A 6802-nucleotide genomic window follows, 5' to 3' on the forward strand; every position below is an offset into this window, starting at 1 on the left:
AACCGCTTCTGGAGCAACAGAACACTGTGACAGAAACCAGAGTGCATGGAAACGCCGTTTACCTTCCCGCCGGAGCAGTACCTATTTATCTACTTGCACTGGTGTGCTTTCGAACTGCTAGGTTGACAGGAGCTGGGACAGAGCAACGGGAGCTCACCCCGTCGTGGGGATTCGAACCTCTGACCTTCTGATCATCAAGCCCAAGAGGCTCAGTGGTTTAGACCACAGCGCCACCCGCGTCCCTAGCATCTAGTCCAGGCTTCCTCAAACTCAGCCCTCCCAATGTTTTGAGACTACGGTTCCCATCATCCCTGACCACTGGTCCTGCTAGCTAGGGATCATGGGAGTTGTAGGCCAAAAACATCTGGAGGGCAGAGTTTGAGGAAGCCTTATCTAGTCTAACTCCCTGCAACACAGCAATTGCACCTCAAGAATCCCTGATATTGGCCATCCAATATCTGCTTAAAAACTTCCAATGGAGGAGAGTCCATTATCTCTTGAGGGAGGTCTCTTCTGCGGTTGAACAGCTCTCGCTGTCAGGAAATTCTCCCCACGGTTGAGTTGGAACCTCCTTCCTTGCAATTTGAATCCATTTGGCTTGGAGCCTCAGAAAACAAGCTTGCTCCCTCTTTCATGCGACAGCCTTCAGATATGTGAAGATGGAAAAGGGGTTCAAAGACCATCTCTCTCCCTGTGAGCGCAGTGGGAGCCCTTTTATATTGTGCCATGCCAGCCCACGCAGACATGTGGTGTCAGTCCACACCCTCACGGCAGCCATTTGTGTTACAGTCAAGACCACACGGCTGCCATTGTGTGACTTGTGACCCACGGCACATTCTGAAGACCCCAGCTGCGCTCCTTGGCGGCTGATGTCTAGGACCGCATCTTTAGTCTCTGCAATGTCTCTGAAGAGCATCAGTCAGTTAGCAGCACTGCATTGTGACTCCCCCAATCTGGTATTTCATACAGATAAGGTGGCCTCGCGACCTTTCGTTGTGGTTTCCTCTGTGAGTGGCATTCGCTTTTTACGTTGATCTACCGCATTGCAAGAGTTCTTCGCAGATTAACAGTAACGGCGAAAGCAGTTGGCATCAGTGAGATATAAGAAGGAGATTTTTAAGTTTTTCCAAGCAGACTTAATCACAGGTTATAGAGGGTATCGCAATAAGTTACTGAGACTGTTTTGAAGTTATCGTTCGGGCAGGCGGTAATGCTACTGAACATTCAATATCATGCTTTCAAATGTTCAAAGCACTTAATTTCCCCCACAATCCCCCTGTAAGCTAGGGGCGCATCTCTTACAGATGACCGCAGTGCCTGGAGACAGGCAGTCTGGTCAGACTAGGAATGACTGCTGGAAGGAGCGCAGAGAGAATAATTGTCCTGGTGCATCTACAGCTGCACAACCGGAAGCCTCCATCTGCCCCAGCTGCAACAAAACATGTCTCTCCAGTATCGGTCTCTACAGCCATAGCAAGGCCCTGTGACTCTCCAGCAGTGTGACTTCACCTACAAAAGCACCCTCCTCCATAGTTTCCCAAGACAGACGGATGCCAACATTGTCCCCTTACTCCAGACGTGGGGGCTACTGAGGCTGAAGGAGGCACAGGGACTTGCCTACAGGCCAAACTAGATGATACAGTGGTACCTCTGGATGTGAACGGGATCCATTCCGGAGCCCTTTTCACAACCTGAGCAGAACGTAACCCGCTTCTGCGCATGTGCATGACGTAATTTTGAGCGTCTGTGCATGGGCGAGCGGTGAAACCCGGAAGTAACCTATTCTGTTACTTCCAGGTCGTCGCGGGACGCAACCTGAAAAGATTTAACCTGAAGCGTCTTTAACCCGAGGTATGGCTGTACATTAAACAAGTTGTACAGTTGGAAAGGGACCCCGAGGGCCATCTAGTCCAGCCCCTGCAATTCAGGAATTAATGCATCAATGCATTAATTTGGCGGGTTCCCAAACTGTGGTCCGTGGCATCTCTGTGCACAACGGCAGGGGCAGGGGCTGCTCCATTGTTCTTAGAATGTGTCCCTTTGCCCAGAAGGGAAGGGAAGTTTGAGAGGAGAAGACACTTGCAAAGAGTGGAGAAGATTAGCAGCAAGGTGAATGGGAAGCTAGAATTAAAAGATCAAACCGCGCAGAGCACAATTCATTGCAATTACTTCAAGAGACAGAAAATACATCAAGTATCCCACCAAAACCAAAAACAGTGGTCAGGGTGTTGTGGAAAGTTGGGAAACTTCTGCATTAGCACATTGAATGTCTCTGGCTCTCCCCCCCTTTTAAAAAATAAACTTGCCAAGAGGACTGGCAAATAAACAGGCAGGGAACTGGCCAAGGGCCAGGATGAATGGGGAGGAGAAGTTGACCCATTTCCAACCATGCCATGGGTCTGGGGGAATTCTCCCTGCCCCCACCTCCAGCTCCCCCTTCCCATTTTCTACCCCACATCCCTACGAGGGGACACACAGCCCCCTACTCTTCTTCTTCTGTTGCCTAGAATAAGAGCGAAATCAGACTTGCTCTGAAAGGAAAAGCAGGTCATAAATCACCTTTCCAGCGTGTGGCTGGAGTTTTAATCCAATGCTATCAGTTAATACAATATTTAACGTGGAAGGGGATTTTTGTGTGATGTGCAGTCAAAACAAATTTGAGCACAAGCTCTTGAGCAACGCAGGGCGAGGCGAGGCTGTTTTTGCACTATCACTGTTTATTTTAAGCAACGCAGCTCCCAGTTAAGAATAGTTCATGCTTTCAAATAAAGGCCGGGTGGTTTTATTTCGAAGGAAGTTGATCTTGCCGGAGGGGAGATTTCCCACCTTGTCTGAAGGAGAGAAAGGGGACCACTCTCACTCTCCTCTCCTCTCCTGTCCCCAAATCTGTTCTGGACAGTCCTCTGGAGCAGATTTGGAGAGTCCATCAGGGGCTTCAGGGGAGAAGGAAAGGGAAGTTCTACCTCTACCCAGCTCTACCTCTCTTTTAAATCAGAACCAGTGAAGGCAGTGAAGGTCCTGTGTGAGTGCCTGGAGCTGGTTAGAGGATGGATGGCAGCTAACAGATAGAGGTTGAATCCTGACAAAACAGAAGTACTGTTTTTGGGGGACAGGGGGTGGGTGGGTGTGGAGGACTCCTTGGTCCTGAATGGGGTAACTGTGCCCCTGAAGGACCAGGTGCGCAGCCTGGGAGTCATTTTGGACTCACAGCTGTCCATGGAGGCGCAGGTTAATTCTGTGTCCAGGGCGGCTGTCTACCAGCTCCATCTGGTACGCATGCTGAGACCCTACCTGCCTGTGGACTGTCTCGCCATAGTGGTGCATGCTCTAGTTATCTCTCACTTGGACTACTGCAAATGCATTCTGTGTGGGGCTACCTTTGAAGTTGACCCGGAAACTGCAATTAATCCAGAATGCGGCAGCTAGACTGGTGACTGGGAGCGGCCGCCAGGACCACATAACACCGGTCCTGAGAGATCTGCATTGGCTCCCAGTACATTTCTGAGCAAAATTCAAAGTGATGGTGCTGAACTTTAAAGCCCTAAACGGCTTTAGTCCTGTATACCTGAAGGAGCGTCTTCACCCCCATTGTTCTGCCCGGACACTGAGGTCCAGCGCCAAGGGCCTTATGGCGGTTCCCTTCCTGCGAGAAGTGAGGTTACAGGGAACCAGGCAGAGGGCCTTCTCAGTAGTGGTGCCCACCCTGTGGAACGTCCTCCTTTCAGATGTGAAGGAAATAAGCTGATACCTTATCTTTAAAAGACATCTGAAGGCAGCCTTGTTTAGGGAAGTTTTTTAATATTTAATGCTGTATTGTTAACACTCAATTGAAAGCCGCCCAGAGTGGCTGGGGAGACTCAGCTAGATGGGCGGGGTATAAATAATAAATTATTATTATTATGCAAGCAACACAATATTATTAATAATATTCTGCAAGCAAAAGTCTGCTGTGGGGGTGAAAGGGCAGCACCTGGACACCCCTAAATTACAGTGAACGTGCCACCCTGTCTTCTGAGCAGCAGAGTCTTGTGTGGCCCAGTTCCTTAACCCTACTGGAAATAATTCCATTACTTGGCTTACCGATGCCAAGATGTCTGTGTTATCAACACCTTTGTGAATGAACGTCGCATTTAGTTTCCTTCTGTTTCCACTGACATCTGCCCTAGTAGCTTGATTTTCTTTCTTGGTGTTTGAGATTGCCCAGTAACAGGATATTGCTTAGTGTTTATTTTGCCCCTGTCTATGTGGACTTCTGGCCTGGTCCTAGCTAAGGCCACCAAACTCCCTTCCCGCCCCTTCTTAGCTAAAATAGACTGAGAAAATAATTCCCACTTCCATTTGCAATTACAGCTATGGGTTGGGGAATCCTAGCCTTAGCTAGGATCTATGTGGCGCTGTGGGTTAAACCATAGAGCCTAGGGCTTGCTGATCAGATCGGCAGTTCGAATCCCCGCAACGGGGTGAGCTCCCGTTGCTCTGTCCCTGCTCCTGCCAACCTAGCAGTTCAAAAGCACGTCAAAGTACAAGTAGATAAATAGGTACCGCTCCGATAGGAAGGTAAACTGCATTTCCGTGCGCTGCTCTGGTTCGCCAGAAGCGGCTTAGTCATGCTGGCCACATGACCGGAAGCTGTACACTGGCTCCCTCGGCCAATAAAGCAAGATGAGTGCCGCAACCCCAGTTGTCCATGACTGGACCTAACGGTCAGGGGTCCCTTTACCTTTACCTATGCATCCCACACTCCCCAACTTGGAGGAACTACCAAGGAAAATGTTCTGTTCAGCTAAAGATTCTGGCCACAGACCCAAAAAATACAGAAATGGAGGCGGTGTGTCGCCGGGGGAGGCGACAGAGACCTTGCCAGTGGGGTGGATGAGAATAGAAAGCTTTCTTGCTCCCCCCCCCCCCACTCCAACGTGCCTCTGCTCACTCACTCTGTGCCCCACTGAGCAGCTCATTGCAGGTTCTCGCTGTGGGCCCCAGTGGGGAATTTGTTCCCGATTTCAGACATCAGCTTCTGTGTGCTGTTTCTGCACAGCGAAGGTCTCCAGCCCCTCGCTGTTCCAATTTGTTTGCATCTGTGTTATTTCAATTTAGCATAAATGTGATGGACGTGGAACCGGTGTCGCCGGCTGCAGCGAGGAATAAACAGCATTTTCTTCTCGGGCTCCGAAAAGGCAATTCCCACGCCTGGGATTTCGGCCTCTGCGGGGCTTGCAGCACTGCGATGCAAACTGGGTTGCACAGGGCGAGGGGGGGGCACACAAATCTTTCTCCCTCCCGCTTTGCAGGGCACCGGCACAGAGATCAGCAGCTGACAGGTTAAGGGTCCACCCCACCCCACCATCCTAAGCTTGTCAAACCCCCAAGTCTCAGTATTTGGGCAACACAGGCTTGCAAATTATGGGAAACAGTTTGCTAGCTGTGCAAATGCCTGCTCTTAGTTTGCACGTAACGCATTTCCTCTTTTAAAATATTGGAATACGCAATTTGTCTGTGCTGCTTGAACACTGGATTTGGGCTGGGATATGTGTGTTCGTGTGTGGAATTACATTAAATTGGCTGGAAAGGCAAAGCGGCCTCCAGCCCCACCTATAGCTGGCAGTACTAACACTGCGCTGCATTTCAGGGGTGTTGTAAGTCACAAAACTGGTCCATCTCTACTTGTGATGAGATAATCAACTATATTGGCACGTGCAGCACAATTTTTAAATGTTAAAAAAGGAGATGAGGAATCACATTTCCCATACAGTGTAAAACTAAAGTCAGAGTACAAACTCCTTTTTTGTTTGTTTTACTGCTCTGTTGGAAGAGGACGGTGCTCCCCAGTCACAGACATGCAAAAATGTTGGATCCAGACTACTGAACTATGATTGACATCCTCCTACCTCTTGCTTCCATGTCTATCCTAGCAAGGATGGATTGTGGGGGAAGCACTCATGCAGGCACAAACCTGTCTCCGTATTTTTACCATTGCCTTCAGTTCCATGTGGACTAGCACCTTGCTTTTTGAAAGAAGTGGCAGCTGGGAGCCTGGAAGAGCTAATGAGCACCAACGTGCACAAATCCAGAATTCCCGGGCCTCTGGAATAAGCCTGTTAAAACTTGGAATGTAATTGGATTATTCCTCCCCACCTCTCTCTCTCTCTCTCTCTCTCTCTGCCCTGCAGTTAATAATGAATGGCGTCCAGGAAGGAAAGGAAGTGGTGGAAAGCAAAAGCCATCAATTACCGACAGAACGAAACTTCTGCAGTCAACCAGTGAAGGATCGCTGCTGCCTTGACAGCAGGTTGCAGTAAAATATGGCTGTGATTAGAAATTGTAAATATATATAAGGCAGAGGGAAATCGGAGGCTATTAGGCAGGCGATTAATACAAGACTCAGACAGGTGTCACCACTTGCAAGGTAGGCCGATGAGATGGTGGCTTCGAGGTTTGGCTATTCCCACAGCCGCCAATCACTCTGGTCCGATCTCTCCTTAATGGTCTCTCTTTCCGTTCGTTGCGGGAGCTCATTATGCATTTCGAGCCCAGATGTGCAAAGAGGCTGCTGGACCAGGACCAGGAGAAAAGGAGCCAGCACCGCCATCTTATCAGGAGGTCCATTCCTGTTGTGGCTCCCAAACCCTTTGGAATCCCCTCCCCGTGAACATACTACACAGGATCCAGAAAGGACCTGCAACTAATTCAAAACACCAGCGAGCTGGTTATCTGACCACACTCCTTAAGAAAAGCCTTGACTGATGCCCAATACAGTCTTGGAAGCCCACAACAATAAGGTGGTGGTCTCTTTTAATAAAAA

Source organism: Podarcis muralis, chromosome 3 (genome assembly GCF_964188315.1).
Source record: "Podarcis muralis chromosome 3, rPodMur119.hap1.1, whole genome shotgun sequence".
Taxonomy (NCBI): Eukaryota; Metazoa; Chordata; class Lepidosauria; order Squamata; family Lacertidae; genus Podarcis; species Podarcis muralis.